Source organism: Xenopus tropicalis, chromosome 4 (genome assembly GCF_000004195.4).
Source record: "Xenopus tropicalis strain Nigerian chromosome 4, UCB_Xtro_10.0, whole genome shotgun sequence".
NCBI lineage: Eukaryota > Metazoa > Chordata > Amphibia > Anura > Pipidae > Xenopus > Xenopus tropicalis.
Genome location: NC_030680.2, coordinates 68,897,051 through 68,912,736, shown reverse-complemented (window position 1 = coordinate 68,912,736; position 15,686 = coordinate 68,897,051).

The following is a 15,686-nucleotide window of genomic DNA, read 5'->3' as shown; positions in this document are numbered from 1 at the left end:
ATACGCAAGCTTCATTCCCCAGCATCCTTTCCCCAACATCCTTTAAGGGGCCCATGTCAGCAGGCCAGATTAAAAAGGCCAGGCCAGACCGGATGTGGCCCGCGGGACGTAGTTTACCCACCCCTGCTTTAGATACATGCTACAGACTGAACTGATTTATGAGCAGTCATGCAGCATCTAAATAAATTGCTAATTAGCCATACAGGATGAGGATTCAAGGGGACAGGGGAGGACTGGGACGGTGGGGCACTGGGAAATAATACAGCCCAGACCCGATCCCCACCGGAGCTCCCCCAGGCCACTCATCTTCCTTCCCCGCCGCACTGAAGGTATGTTTAATTAATGTGTGCTTGGGGTAGGGGGGTTGGGCAGGTGTAGGGGCCCCCTGCAGGGGTTGTGCAAGCTGCGGCGGAAGCCCCTTGGGTTTTGCAGCGGCCCCAGAGGGCCCAGACACTGGTGGTGGCAACCCTAACTGAACCAAACAGCGGTTAAAAAATGAAATGCAAGATTCTATACTCAAAGACACCTACAAGCATAAATCAGACAAGCACAGACAATACAGGGACACTGGATCCAAAAAACACAGATACCATTTAGGAACCTTTTCATATGCAATAGGATCAGGTAACTATTTAGATCTATTTTGTTACTAAAGAGGATATTTGTTTACTTGGGCTGTGGTTTAAAAACCTCTGTTTCTTTATTAACCAAACTAGGCCAAGTGTAATTTTTTCTCTAGTCTAGGCTCCATAGATAGGGTAGGTAACTATGGACCAGCCTATGTTACTTGTGTAAGTTATCATATTTTTCTGTTCAGTACTCTCATAGCACATGAACATGTACAAATAGGACTTGTTTGATACCCAATTTTTTCACTTATGAAGTCTTTATTTAGGATTTATTACAATTATAATACTTTTTGTTTACATTATTTTTTTATCATGCTTCATTTAATTTGCTTTTTCAGCTTTTCCTATCACCCTTTGTTAAGTACAGGCAACCAAACTCTCCAAACTAGAGTAAAGGAAGGGTGCTTACTTAGATAAATTCCACCTCTTTTGGATCCCTGGTTCTGGGCTACAGTGGCAACTGGCATAATTAAGGTATTATTATGGGAAGAACCATGCACCTGATTCTTAGATTGTGGCCATATTCTCCTATACAAACTGAATGAACATATTAGGTAATTTACTATACTACAGGACACAAGTGCTAGAGTGCAAAAGGGTGCAACTGCACCCCTGTACTTGATCCTAATTAAACACACATACACACACTCATATGTAAATATACATCTGATTCAATTGATTTGAACTGCAACCTTTTTGCCCATATGATTAGCTGGAATAAAGGAGTTTCCTCTTCTAAAGAAATACATGAAATAAAATAGCACTTCTCATCCTTTATCCTAAAACAACATCTGTCTCTTATGTAGGGTTTTCTGCCTCATTTCCAGCAGCTAAGGATTGACTGAGCAAAAAAAACCAGATGATGTACGATATGTGTCTAACAATGCAAAATATGCTGCCAGTGTCAAACACACACTATCATCAGAAAAGATGGCTTCAATTAAGGCTTCAACCAAATACTTATAGTACAACAAATGACACAGTGTCACAATTTAAATATGACTTGGTTTGTTCTTTCTTTCTCTAGGGTGGCTTGCAGAATGTTATAGCTATCATAAATACAGTATGTAATGGTCATCCTAGATCATTTTCCAACATCTACGCTTTGCTGGAAAGCCTTTAGACATAAACTTGTGTCTATTAACTATATCTATTTATCCGCCAAACACAAGATGCTTTATTCAAATGGTTTAAATGTCATTTATGTATTTCATTACATGTTTCTGGGGATGCTCTGTATATCAGTTTGGAAACATATAGCTTGCCTAATTGCTGTGCAGTCTGATCTGTATTTTCTTGCTACTATATGTGCATGTGTTTAATATTAGGTACACAGAAGAATAGGCCTTTTTGTGTTATCACACTTACCATGTTCCTCTCATAAACTCATGAGCCCTAAGAACACTTAATTTTGCCACTCCACTAAAGCACAGATGACACATGACCATATGGTATGTGCCATTATGATGACATTTCATGGTATAACAGGGCTGCAACTGGCTTATTATCACTGTGTACCCCAAAACCTGCAAAACCCTATATTTACTATGCTATATTCACAAAGGGGCAATTTACCTTTAAAGGGGTGGTTCACCTTTTATTATGTTGTAAAATGGCCTATTTTAAGCAACTTTTCAATTGGTTTTCATTCTATATTTTTTAGATTCTTTGAATTATTTGCCTTCTTCTAACTGTTTGCAGCTTCCAAAAGGGGGCACTGCCCTCGGCAGCCAAAAATGCTAAATTGCTTGTGATAGAGAATCTGCATGAGAGTTACTGCAGGGAGAAAGGTATATTATTCTGGAGCCGGTGTACAGGCATTTTAGAGCTAGAAAAAAAAAAGTTCACTTGTTCTTTAACACCTCAAGTACAGCAAAGGAGAAACTGCTGAAGAAGTCTTACAAGCATTTAATTGCTGATCTGATCTAGGGTTTCCACCTATTTTACCAGTCTGACTGGTAAAAATGGTGCCTGTTGCCAATGTTATCAATAAGGAAGAAAGCAAAAAATATAGGAAGGCTAGTATTTTTTCTAGAAAAGGTGGCAACCATAATCTGATCCCAGAAAAGAAATCTATTAGGGATATGTTTTAGACATATGAATTTAATAAGAGAGGCATCACATACATTTGTATCTGAACCAAAGCCAGCCAAGTCATGTGGGACTTGACAGAGATGTAAAAGCTTGTATTTCAGAGCATGTCAGAGAATTTATATGAACTGGGGCACTATAACATACACTCAAATTCATGTTTTTTAAAAACGTGACATAAAAATATCCTGTGTGCCCTTGTACCAAAGGGATAGGTCACCTTAAAATTAGCTTCTATTATGATGTCAAGACAATATGCTAGTTATACTTTTTGTTTTTTTTGAGTTATCTACATTTTTTGTTAAGTAGTTGTCAGGCTTGGAATTGTAACTTCTATCTGATTGCTAGGGCTTAATTATCCTAGCAACCAGGCAATAGTTTGAAAGTCAGATGTAAAGACTGACCTTATCAAACAGACAGCATATTCAGTTGCAGCTTGGCAAATTAGAAAGGCTGATAAACTTATGGGGAATAAAACACTGAACTTTAAAAATATGTAGAATAATTCTATCAATTCCATTCTAAAAGAATATTTAAACATGAATCTCCTCTTTAACTTTTTTTGCAGGGCACACAGTTTACTGCCTGACATTCCTGGAACTAGGGCTCATTTATCAACAGTGGGCAAATTCACCTATGGGCAGTAACCTATGGCAACCAATCAAATTGACTTTAGAGCCTCTTTTTCTCAAAAACAGCTCAATTACATTTTTGAGCCATTAGTTCCCCTGTGATCTGTTAAGGCAGAACTGGATAGGATTGTGTATTAGTTGCTTTTTTATTGTTTAGAATTAAAAGGATGAATGGACATCTCAGTGGAAAACACATCAGATATGAAATCACATAATTAGTCAGATCTGGTGACTTTATACAAGTTACTGTACTTTGTCCAAATGTAAGAGAGTCAGCTACGGAGATGATATTTGTGGAAATATGAGATGAAGCAGAACATTCCAAGAATAATCCATTAGGAGTTATTAAGAGTTGAGCCAGACATTTATTGGCGAATAAGGATGGGGATAATCTGCATCTACATGCTAATAAAATGAGAGGGATTTTATAAACTCTTATGTGTAAAATTAGAATGGTTGTTGTCCCATAGCAGCACTTAGGAAAACACAATAAAGTCAACTGAAATGCAAGATGTGGACAGTACATACAATAGGATTTCTGAGTGCAGTTTTTGGGGAAAAAATGCTGACAAACACATTTTTTAAAAGTGCAAGGAAGGTTCCATTGGAAACTGTGGAGGGAAAGATACAAGAACATGGTAGTTGGGTTGGTGCAAGGATATATATATAGCAACAGTAGGTATGCACCCAAAGAAGGGAATGGCCTTCAAAAGCATTCATGTCCGGAAGAATGTGGTAGGATTACCTAAACTCTGCCATTAGGGTTTGTGTTCTAAAAAATGTTTGCTGTGTAATAAAGAAAAGGACGGTGTACAGGTGTGCATAGGATCTGTGGGTTTGTATGGGTGAGCTTTAGCCTATAGGATAAACCCATGTAAATGGGACTTTTCTAGGAGCCTTAAGGAATTTCTTCCCAGAATCCTGTTATGACTTATTTGCATACGTATGAGGCGGTCTCCTCAATCCTGTTAGCTTGTTTGTGAATCCCCACTCCTGGCTCTACCTAAGCTGATCAGAAAACCCTGCGCTACACTGATGAGTCCCAAGAAGGGCGAAACCGGTCTGTAGTTGGGAATCTGATCAGCTATTATCCTGGCTTCTGCTTTAAACCCAGTGGGTGAGCTTTAGCCTATAGGATAAACCCATGTAAATGGGACAAAGCCCATGTAAATGGGACTTTTCTAGGAGCCTTAAGGAATTTCTTCCCAGAATCCTGTTATGACTTATGTTATATAAGGAAATTATAAATAACTCTAGTAAGCAGTGAATAAATAGATTACACTAAATAGTGTGTAAACTGCTTTTAATGTTACAGTGTTTAAGATGATTATTTTATGAATCTACTAAATGTGAAATCATTGCTATACTATCAAGTAGGGAAAAGGAATGTAGTAACGCTGTATACACATTTAAAAGTAGCTGCCTTGTATGCACTACTGACATCTTGTGGGTAAATGATTACTAGCATATTTGAAAACAGACTTTCTCTATTCATGAGAGCCAAGATAATATTGTGAAGCTATCCCCAGCAAGTATATCGCTCACTTACCCATAGACTACATACCTTGAGAATGGCACTTATAGGGGCTTGGGTCTTGAGCCCATATACTTTGTAAACAATACATACTGGTTCCACAACTCTCCAATATTGCTAGAGGCAGGTAGGATAAATAAGCTTTGGCTGAACAAATTGGTGGTACATTTTTTTTAAAGGAGTAAGTTCTTGGTACATAATAGTATTTACTTCATTAAGTATATGATGCAATATTTATGCTTAGAATAGTTGTAGGATAGTATATTTTTAAAATTGAAAGCTATCTTTTTAGTTATTCTCAGCAAATTTTTTAACCATTTATCCATAACCCACATTTTCCCCATGAGGCAACATTTCATTTCATTGCTGCCCAGGGAGAGGAAGCAGAAACCAATATACAATGGAAGCAGGGCCTGTGCAGCCGTATAGCTGGGATACAGATTCATGGGTTTTGTGTAGGGAAATTTAAATATTATTTAAAAAATTAACATTAAAAAAAATCCACTCTATTTTCTGCATAAAAATAATATAATTAATTCATTATTATACAAGAGAGGTTAATAGCATAGTATCACTATTGTTAATTCCAATGTATTGTGATAACTGCTTTCGGTTACTATATGACAGGGACCCACATATAATAAACATATAATACAATTCTAGTTGCAGGTATTCCCCTTTGTCGCAGGACAGGGATTGCTGGCAGAAGAAGACAGGAGTCTGGTGACTGGTGAGGCGTGGCCACAAAATAAACTGCGTAAGTTGACACATCTGCATAGTAAGTGGCCAGGCGAGAGACAGAATCACCAACATTTAGTTCTAGGCCAGAGAGTAACAGGGCATATTCTGTGAATAGCTTATTAAATCCTCTCCTCTTCTGTGATGCCTCTTCAAATACAAAGGGGTGGGAGGAAAATTAGAACCATGCTGCTATTGCTCTATTCACTGTATAGATCAGTGCTCCCCAATCAGTGGCTTGTGAGTGACATGTTGCTCACCAACCCCTTGAATGTTGCTCCCAAAGGCCTCAAAATAGGTGCCATTTTTGAATTTCTGGTTTGGGTGCAAGTGTTGATTGCATAAAACCCAGTGTATTGTACATGCTTGTGTTGCTCCCCAACACTTTTTCCATTTGAATGTGGCTCACGGGTATAAAGGTTCGGGAACCCTGGTATAGATTATATATTCACACATCCTGTTTGTCTGGTGCATAACATAGTAATAGCAGCAAGTTTCTACAAGTCAGTACTATTTAAATCTAGCCTTTTGCTTTCATATGTTACACCAAAAATACTGCAGAGGATGAAAATGCTGCACTTTAATCTGGCCATCAGATGGCAGTATATGCTAGAGGTTTTATTTTTCTGTACTATACAAAAAGGCTAACAAATCTTGTAAGGGTTGTACAGTATTTTGATTAAACTCGGTTTTTTAGTGTAAGGCACAATGCAAAATATATATTCACTCCACAGTGATATCTGAGTGCTTTATCAGATGAACATGCCAGTGGGGTCAATGGATCTATATAGTTGGTGTTAGAATATGGAATTGTTTTCCCTGCCACAGGTTGTGCTAATTCAGAGTTATAAAGACCACCACATACTACTCTCAGTGCCCTTTTTAAAGTTCAGTACTTGCACTAAAGTATATCTAAAAGAATACTCAAATGTAACTGCTGCAACGTGATATTTACTATATTTAAATATATTCTAACGTCTTCACGAAAATTATTTGTCTGGTTACAAATGATATGTCTAAACTTTTGGTGGTAATGTTAAAAAAGGAGCACATTTAACAACCTGTAGTAATAATTAGCATTTACTCTTCTCCATGAAAGCAAATATCTTTAAAGGACGATGGCCTGCTCTCCATAGGTGTCTGAGGAAACACATACCTGTGTTTCTTGAGCAGTTATAAACTACACCCCAAACCCCCCCTTATATTGCTCAAAATTATCCTACTTCCAAAATTCACCTACCTTTTCTGCAAGCTTCCATGTTAATACTGGGGGTTCTTCCACAAACTTAAGTCACTCAAGATAACACTATATTGGGCAGCCTCACTACCAAGGACAGTACTAACAAATTTATTTCTTTACCACTTGGCTACAAAACTGGCAAATGTGTGGTGGTAGGTATCCCCATCCACACAAAAATGCTGCTACTATTCTTGAAGCCCAGGTAATAGGTTTCTATGAGGCCCTTAGGAATAAATTGTTACAGTAGATACATGATATTGATACCACCCCTAACATAGTGCAATGTAACCTACTATATTTTATATTTATCTCAGCAAAAAGACTAATAGCCCTTAAATGGATATCAGCCACCCCCCCAAAAAGGCAATGGATTGAACTAGTCAATAGTTTAAAGTCCCCCTGTATCAGTGGTTGGCCCAAAAAATTTGACAAGATTTGGTCCCTTGGATATCTGAACCTCTCTGCTGCTTCAAAATACCCCCATCAATCCTAGAAACAAGAGGACATTTTTTTCATTGTTGCCATTGCCATTGTTGCCATTAGACAATGTCTGTGTTGCACTAAAATATACTCCATATGCATTCCTTGAATTTTATATTGTCTCTGACTTGGATACTAAGGCCCTATTTATAATCAACTGGTGTCAACTGTTGTTTGTTGTTATAACAAATGTAAAACTTAATAACTAAAACTTGAAAAAAAAACAAAAAAAAGAAATGGACAAATGGGAAGAAAATAGCACATGGGTAGAAAGGAGATAATAGCATGTAGGGAAGGAAGGGAGGAGATGATTTTACATCGGTCTGGCAAAAGTTGTTGTTGGGCAATCAGGGATTTTGTTTGTTAATATACAAATGAATGGCCATTTGAGTCATATTTGGCAATATGTGGTGATGGGCAAATTTTTTTGGCAGGAATGGATTCACAGCGAATTTCCATCAAAGAAAATTGTTGCACATCAAAACAAATTGGCGCATATCAAAAAAAAATTGTCACGTATCATTTTTTTTGACATGCAACATTTTTTGGTGTCATTTTTGCTGCTTCATGCATTTTTCGGCGAAGCTAAACGGACAGATTCTCATCACTACCAATATGCACTGCATTTGCCCATCAACTGGTTGTTCAACTTTAGCTTCCAGCAGCCCATTGACAGCCAAGTACTAATAGGTTATGCTAGTAGCTTTAGTTTTACAATACCTGGAAAGCTGCAGGTTGGAGATTCCTGATTCATGTAATTTTTAACCAGCGATGCCAGGGGTCCCTTTTCTCTAACTCTAGCCTTGATCTAATGTCCGGGGATGTGGGAAGTAAATTGAGGTTTACGTTGTATATCCCTGTTTATACTATTTTCATCTAACAATCAGTAAGCTAGAAAACATTCCCAAGGTTATGTATTGTGAGCTGCTGCTGTGGAAGCAAAAGGGTTAGGTGACATGAGGCCATCTAATGAGATCAGGCCAAAAACTACACATGGGACAGATAAAATGAGTACAGGGTCATGGACATGTTCTGTATAAAACTGTCTATGCTTTGGAAACTGATGCTATGTGTAGGACTTAAATGGGACCTTTAACCTTAAGAAATAGTTACAGACCCTAAGCTATGTTAGACAAGCAAAATAAACTTTACTTACACTATATACATTATTCAAAACTTGTTTATTTCATTCTTTTGGAATCCATAATTAGAGCATATAGACAGGTGCCATTTGTTATGAAGGTTAGCTTTGCATTATCCTAAAATCTACAGTATGTGCCATAAATGAAAACCTGAAATGCAGTGATATCGAGGAAGTGCAGAAATAAAAGTGAAAGTAATTGTTAAGCCTGGGGCATAGAGGCAGGGCAAATTGTGATTGACATGAGTTTATGATGCGTTTATGATTGGTATAGAAGTTCTATTTAAAAAAAAAAAATAATAATTTGGGTTGTAATGTACTTTTACTATATAGTTTTATATATGTCTAGGTGACAGGTCCCATTCTACTGTGTTTGTACATACAATGATCAGTAGCAATTAACATGATATGCAGCCACATTGCAGTCTGTACCTGGCTCCTCTCTGTAAATAAAAAGCATTCTTTATCTTTTAACTCCAAAAAAATAATCTAAATATATTTTTAAAAACCTCAGAAAAAGATTGAGCATTTGGGATGATAATATTGCATTTGACTGTAAAGTACAGCCCAGAAAGATGATTTGGGAATATGTCTTAAAGGAGACCTAAACCCTAAAAATGAATATGTCTATACTGAACTTACTGCACCAGCCTAAAGGTCCATCACCTGTATAACAGTATCCAGACCTGCAAAGTTGTGCACAGGGGTGGTTTACCTTTAAGTTAAATTTTAGTATGTTATAAAATGGCCAATTCTTACCAACGTTTCATTTAGTCTTCATTTTTTATAGTTTTTGAATTATTTGCCTTCTTCTTTTAACTCTTTGCAAGTTTCAAATGGGGGTCAGCAGCCAAAAAGTATTGCTTCATGAGGCTCAGGACCGGATTTGTGGCGAGGCCAGAAACCACTCTCTGGTTGCCAAGGTAATTTGGACCCGAGCAGACAGCTGCTGAACTAAAATTTAAATAATTAAAAAACTACAAATAATAAAAATTGAAGCCCAATTGCAAAGTGTCTCAATATATTACTCTCTACATAAAAAATTAACTAAAATGTGTACAACCCCTTTAAACTGTGCTAATTGCACTGGTTTCTGAGCTACCATGAAATGAGAATCCAAATTAATTATCAGCCTTATATCATGACATTTCTATTCTGTACAGTATATTATGAGTTGGTCCCTAAGCTCATTAAGTGACAGCAGCACAGAGCAGTGAATCAGCAGAAAAGAAGATGGAGGGCTACTGGGGGCATCTTTGAAGACAGAGAGCTTACCCGCTAGTTTGTGATCAAATCATGTTTGAGACATTATGTTTGATATTGGGACACTGCATATATTCGTTTGGCATTAGTTGGCAAACATTTAGTGCCCAGATATTCACAAGAGACTTATGGCCCTTGCCTGCACCCAGCTATGCCGATCATCTTGCTGTCTCGTACCCCGCCCTACATATGCACATTTTTTTTAAGAGATTTAGGATTGCAAAAAATACCTACATTTTTGGGCAATTATATATTTCTCACATACATTTTCTTGAGCACAAAGCCATTTGAAAAAATTGTTCTCTGTGTGAGTTTTCTATATACTTTCATTAGAAGCATGTGTTAAGTACAAGTCGTACACCCTCTTGAAGCAATGTCTTTTTGTAACATTGACCTTAGGTCGTACAGTTTTTGCTGGAAAATGTCTTCCCCTTTTCTATTTTTTCTTTTTCTTTCTTGTGACCTTTAGTCTTGGAGATTCTATTTTGCTTACTTTAAATAGGAAGTTCAACTAAATATTGACTTTTTGAATTTGTTGACAGAAGTAACTTTTAAGGCACATTTGCTATGGAAGAGAAAGAGTATAGCTGGATAGTACACGAGCAGCAAGATAGGTTGCTGCTGCTGTATTATGTAAACAACACACGTGTTTCTCTGAGCCAGGGTGGTAGTGGAAATGTGGGACCCCAGACAAATAACTTTTGGGTATAACCTGCCTGTGTATTTCTGGCGTGTGGGAGAAAATTGGAGTATGAAACAACAAACTCATTTCAGATAGTGCCCAGGCCAGAATCAAACTCAGCTTTTTAAGGCAGATGTGACAACCACAGTGCAACCCAGTTCCCTGGCAAGAATCAGACTCAGAACCCCAGCACTTCAATGTAGACATTGCTAACCACTAAGCCATAGTGAAGCCCATAATATTTAATTCATAATACAGGTTACATAAGGGGAAGGCTAACAAAGTTACAGATATATGTATTATCAGGCTTTTATTAACATTTCCAGGAACTACTAGGACGTACTAAAGAATTAAAAAGGGTTAATACTGTATATTTTTAAGAATATTACAGAAGCCATAACATTTTAGAACACAGATATCATTGCTAGTAATTGTCTCTTCTGCCTCTGGATCCTTTACACTTCTGTAAATCTGAAAATAATCCCTTCTATGCCTTAATATAACTGTCTACATGACCAAGTCATGATCAAGTTGAACCATAAATGACCAGAGGTGCATGGTTGGTCAGTTACAACCCAGGCAATGCAACTTCTCTAAATCTGAAAATAATCCCTTCTATGCCTTAATATAACTGTCTTCATGACCAAGTCATGATCAAGTTGAACCATAAATGACCAGAGGTGCATGGTTGGTCAGTTACAACCCAGGCAATGCAACTTCTCTAAATCTGAAAATATCCCTTCTATGCCTTAATTTAACTGTCTTCATGACCAAGTCATGATCAAGTTGAACCATAAATGACCAGAGAGGCATGGTGGGTCAATTACAACCCAGGCAATGTTGTTTTTTCTACTTTGTACACTGCTCTCTACCTGATTTGTCTGTGTTCAGTTCAAGAGGGGTGTGGGGCGGCACATAGTTATCGCACCTCCTGTCTCCTAACTGGATACAGCAAAGGGAGGGGCAAAGAACACATGGCACAATGGGGGCAGGTGGCAGGCCTGGATTGGCAATCTGTGGGTTCTGGAAAATGCCAGAGGGGCTGCTGCCATAGAATGTCACTTTTTAGTGGGCTGGTGGGGAGCTGTTTGGTCCTCTGTGCACCTGAAATGCCAAGACCTATTTAAAATCCCAGTCCGTCGGGAACTGGCAGGCAATAAGTAAAGGGCAGCCTTGTATCTAACACTGTGCTGTAAGCAGAAGTGCTGTCTGAATTAACATTAAGTGGTGTAAATGACCCCTATGGACTACTAAATCTTTCTTTGTGGCCCCCTTTTATGTAGTGTATTGTGTCCTTGAATTTCTCTACTTAAGTTGAAATAACTATGGTGTATTTTGTCTGCACAACCCATGGTGATGGTATACATTGATATTATGAAGGAATAGTGGATGTAGACTGAACCTTATTCCTGTTTTCTCCAGAGATTCCAAAGCTTGGAAATACTCATACTATGACTTTCTATACCCTTTACCAGCTTAGTTGCCCTTGGACCCAATCTAATGTCCAATTTGAGCACTGGAGACCAAAACTGAAAAGAATATTATAGATGGGGCCTTACCAGCACTCTGTAAAGTTGAAGAATAACACCCCCCTCCCGCTAATCTATGCCCCTTTTAATACAGCTCAAAACCTTGTTTGCCCTTGCAGCTGCTGCCTGGCATTGCTTGCTACAGCCAAGTTTATTATCTACAAGGACTCCAAGGCCCTTCTCCATTGTGGATTTGCCTAGTGCAGTCCCATTAAGGGTATAAGTGGCTTGCATATTTTTACATCCCAGGTGCATGACCTTACATTTATTTATCCATGTTAAACTCATCTGCCACTTAGCCGGCGAGATTGCCTGTTTGTCAAGATCCTGCTGCAAAGATAACATATTTTGGATGGAATTAATTAGGCTGCAGAGTTTTGTGTCATCTGCAAACACTGATACATTACTTATAATACCCTCCCCTAAGTAATTTATGAACAAGTTAAACAAAAGTGGACCCAGTACAGAACCCTGAGGGACCCCACTGAGAACCTTATTCCAAGTAGAGAATGTACCATTAACAACCACCCTCTGTACCCAATCCTGTAGCCAGTTTCCTATCCATGTGCAAACACTAAGACCAGTACTTCACTAAGACCAGTAGACCTTAGAAAGCAGTCGTTTGTGGGGCACGGTATAAAATGCTTTGGCAAAATCCAAATTTATTATTGGCATGGCAACCATGCATATTCTTATATTGATTGTTAATAGAAGCATTCAATATGCTTTGTAAAGATTTCAGGGGGCCAAGCAGCATGTGTGGTTGAGAAAATATTTAGCTTGGTTAGCAAATCCCTGCAACAGAGATACTTTTTGTTCATGCATTGTTATGAAAACAACGTATTTCGCCCGTCTGAAATAGCACTAAGGCAGAAACATAAATACATAGGGAATCGCTGGTGGAAAGGCCGACACATCACTTTGGTTTTCCGAAGTTGCCTGCAGGAGAAAACTTCAGAAAACTGGCGATTCCCTTTGTTGCCGGTGGAAAGACATTTCGGAGAGATTAGTCATCAGCGGTAGCAGAGATCTTTCGTGGGTGACTAATATTTCCGTGGGACATTAGCCTAAGGATTGGATTTTACAGAGACAAGTTTATTGGGTTCTGGGTTTTTTGAGAGGTCAGTATAGGAGTGATTAAACTAGGCACCATTTTACAAGATGCATGTATGTATGTATATTTACTTTTTTCTTCTGAGAGACTGTTTGGTTTCAATCTCTAAAGAAATAAAGATTCCTGAGTTTTTAAATGAAATGCTTTTAATGTGTTTTATAATACTAGGGCAGAGATGGGTAACCTGTGAGCTGTCAGTGGGATTCTGCAAGTTTCAGTTCAGCAGCATCTCGGTGGCCTTAGGTTGCCTTACTCTGTGCTTTGGTAATGCGTATGCACTGCAGTGTGTCACAGGAGGCTGCCTTGAGGACACACGACTGTCACTAGCTTTTAGGATTGGCAGTTTCAAGCTCTTAAAAGTTAATGGTCGATGTTTGACCTTTAATAAGCCATAACTTTTAATCACACCACTGCCTTTATCTTTTTAGCTCAGGGAGTCAATCAAAAATTGTAAAATCCTGGGAGCAGCTCCAGTGAAAGTTGTAGGACAGAAAAGCCTGGCTGGTTTTCATCTGGCGACTGGCATTTTTTTATTACATTGACCTGGCCTTTGGTCTATAATAAACACAGTTCTGTGACGAGAAAATAACTTACACCCTTTCTCTGCCAGGAGCCTGCAGGTCTTTTCAATGAACAATTCCGAAGTTAGATCATTCAGTACAACTAATTGTCTTGTATATGTATGTGTGTATGCCTGTGTATGTAGTCTTATAAAAATGTTATATAGTTAGAATAAGCCTGCAGAAATAGTGCCCTTATACAGGTCAAAGAACTTAGAGATAGTTTGTGTTCTGCATTCCTTTCTTTACACCTCATCAGAATATCACAAAATGATATATATCAGATCTTCCATGACTCATACCTGATATATTGTCCTTCCGAACGGACTTTGGTGCTTATCCACCAACCAATCTACTAACCAAACTAAAACTTTACAGCCCAGTGACAACATTTACAGTTCCTGAATTCTTATGAAACTGTGGCCCAGGCACACGAGAAAATGTATTTTTTATGATATCTGAATCATAAATCTAAGTTTCCTTGGATGATCTGTTTTTTATGTTCTTTTCTTTTTATGACCCAGTAGTCTTGTATTCATTTTATCCTATAAAATTTATATCAATAGCAAATTTAGTAGAAGGGTGTTAAAAAAAGAGGCAGAATTTACTCAATAGTGAAGTAATGGGAGTCTTTTCGTAAGGTCGCCATATACATCATTTTATTGACCTGTGTATGGTGCTAGCTGATGGGCCTGCCCCACCAATTTCACTAAATCTTTACATGTTCAGGACAATTCAGTGCCTCTGGCCGCCGCATATCCAAATTTTAAAAAAACTTGAATATCTGATATCTATTAAGTGCAAAAAATTCTAAAGCTTGAATGTAAAATCTTGGCATCTTAAAGCTTGTGAGTTTATGTAGAAATCAATGGGAGTTGCCTAGGCAAAGTCAAGCCATATTTTCAATTTGAGATTTTCAAGTTTTTTTTTGCAAATTTGAGATATTCAGGTTTTTCCATTTCCCTATTAAAGGAACAGTAACACCAAAAAATGAAAGAGCTTTAAAGTAATAAACATATAATGCACTGTTGCCCTGCACTGGTAAAACTGGTGTGTTTGCTACAGTAACACTACTATAATTTATATAATAAGCTGCTGTGTAGCCACGGGGGCAGCCATTCAAGCTGGAAAAAAGGAGAAAAGGCACAGGTTACATTGCAGATAACAGATAAGTTCTGTAGAATACAATAGTGTTTTATCTGTTATCTGCTATGTGCCTGTGCCTTTTCTCCTTTGAATGGCTGCCCCCATACTACACAGCAGCTTATTTATATAAATTATAGTAGACTTTCTGAAGTAAACACACAACTTTTACCAGTGCAGGGCAGCAGCACATTATATTTTAGTTACTTTTATACACTTTCATTTTTTGGTGTTACTGTTTCTTTAAATAAATAAGCAAGCAGTAGAAATACAGCTTTATTTGAATCAGATAAGATTAGATTCAACAATCTCGAATTCACAAACTGGAAAATGAATATATAAGCACTATACTGTATACTGACACAGTATGGGCAGAGTCTACTAGCAAAGAGTTTACAGAACATGCACTTTGTCAGCATTTTCCAAACTATAGGGCTACACACCCAATTGACCATATCAGTGAATAGGAAGCCCAACCCAAAGGTCAGTATGGGTAAGATGTTTAGATATTTGCTCTAGATATTTTTGGACTGAAAAAGCTTTACTGATATGTTTGAATACTTTCATTTATTTGTAACTTTCTTATAAGTTACAAAATGCTTGGATGTTTTTATCTGTTATATTGTAGATCCTTGTACAGTGAAAAAGAGTGTTTTGGTACATTTTTAATCTTAAGTAATTAAAATTTAAGGGGGGGGGCATTTACTATGGCCTCAGGCAGAAGTGCACAAGCACTAAAGGTGGCCACGCACACTCCAATATTATCGTACGAAGATTTTAAATAATAATCTGTGCGTGTATGGTGGGAGATGAGGCGACTGATATCAGTGAAAGTCTTGTTTGGGCAGAACTGAAAATTTTGATTGGGCGCCTTTCAAGGGGTCCCAGCATTGGCAAACATTAATGCTGA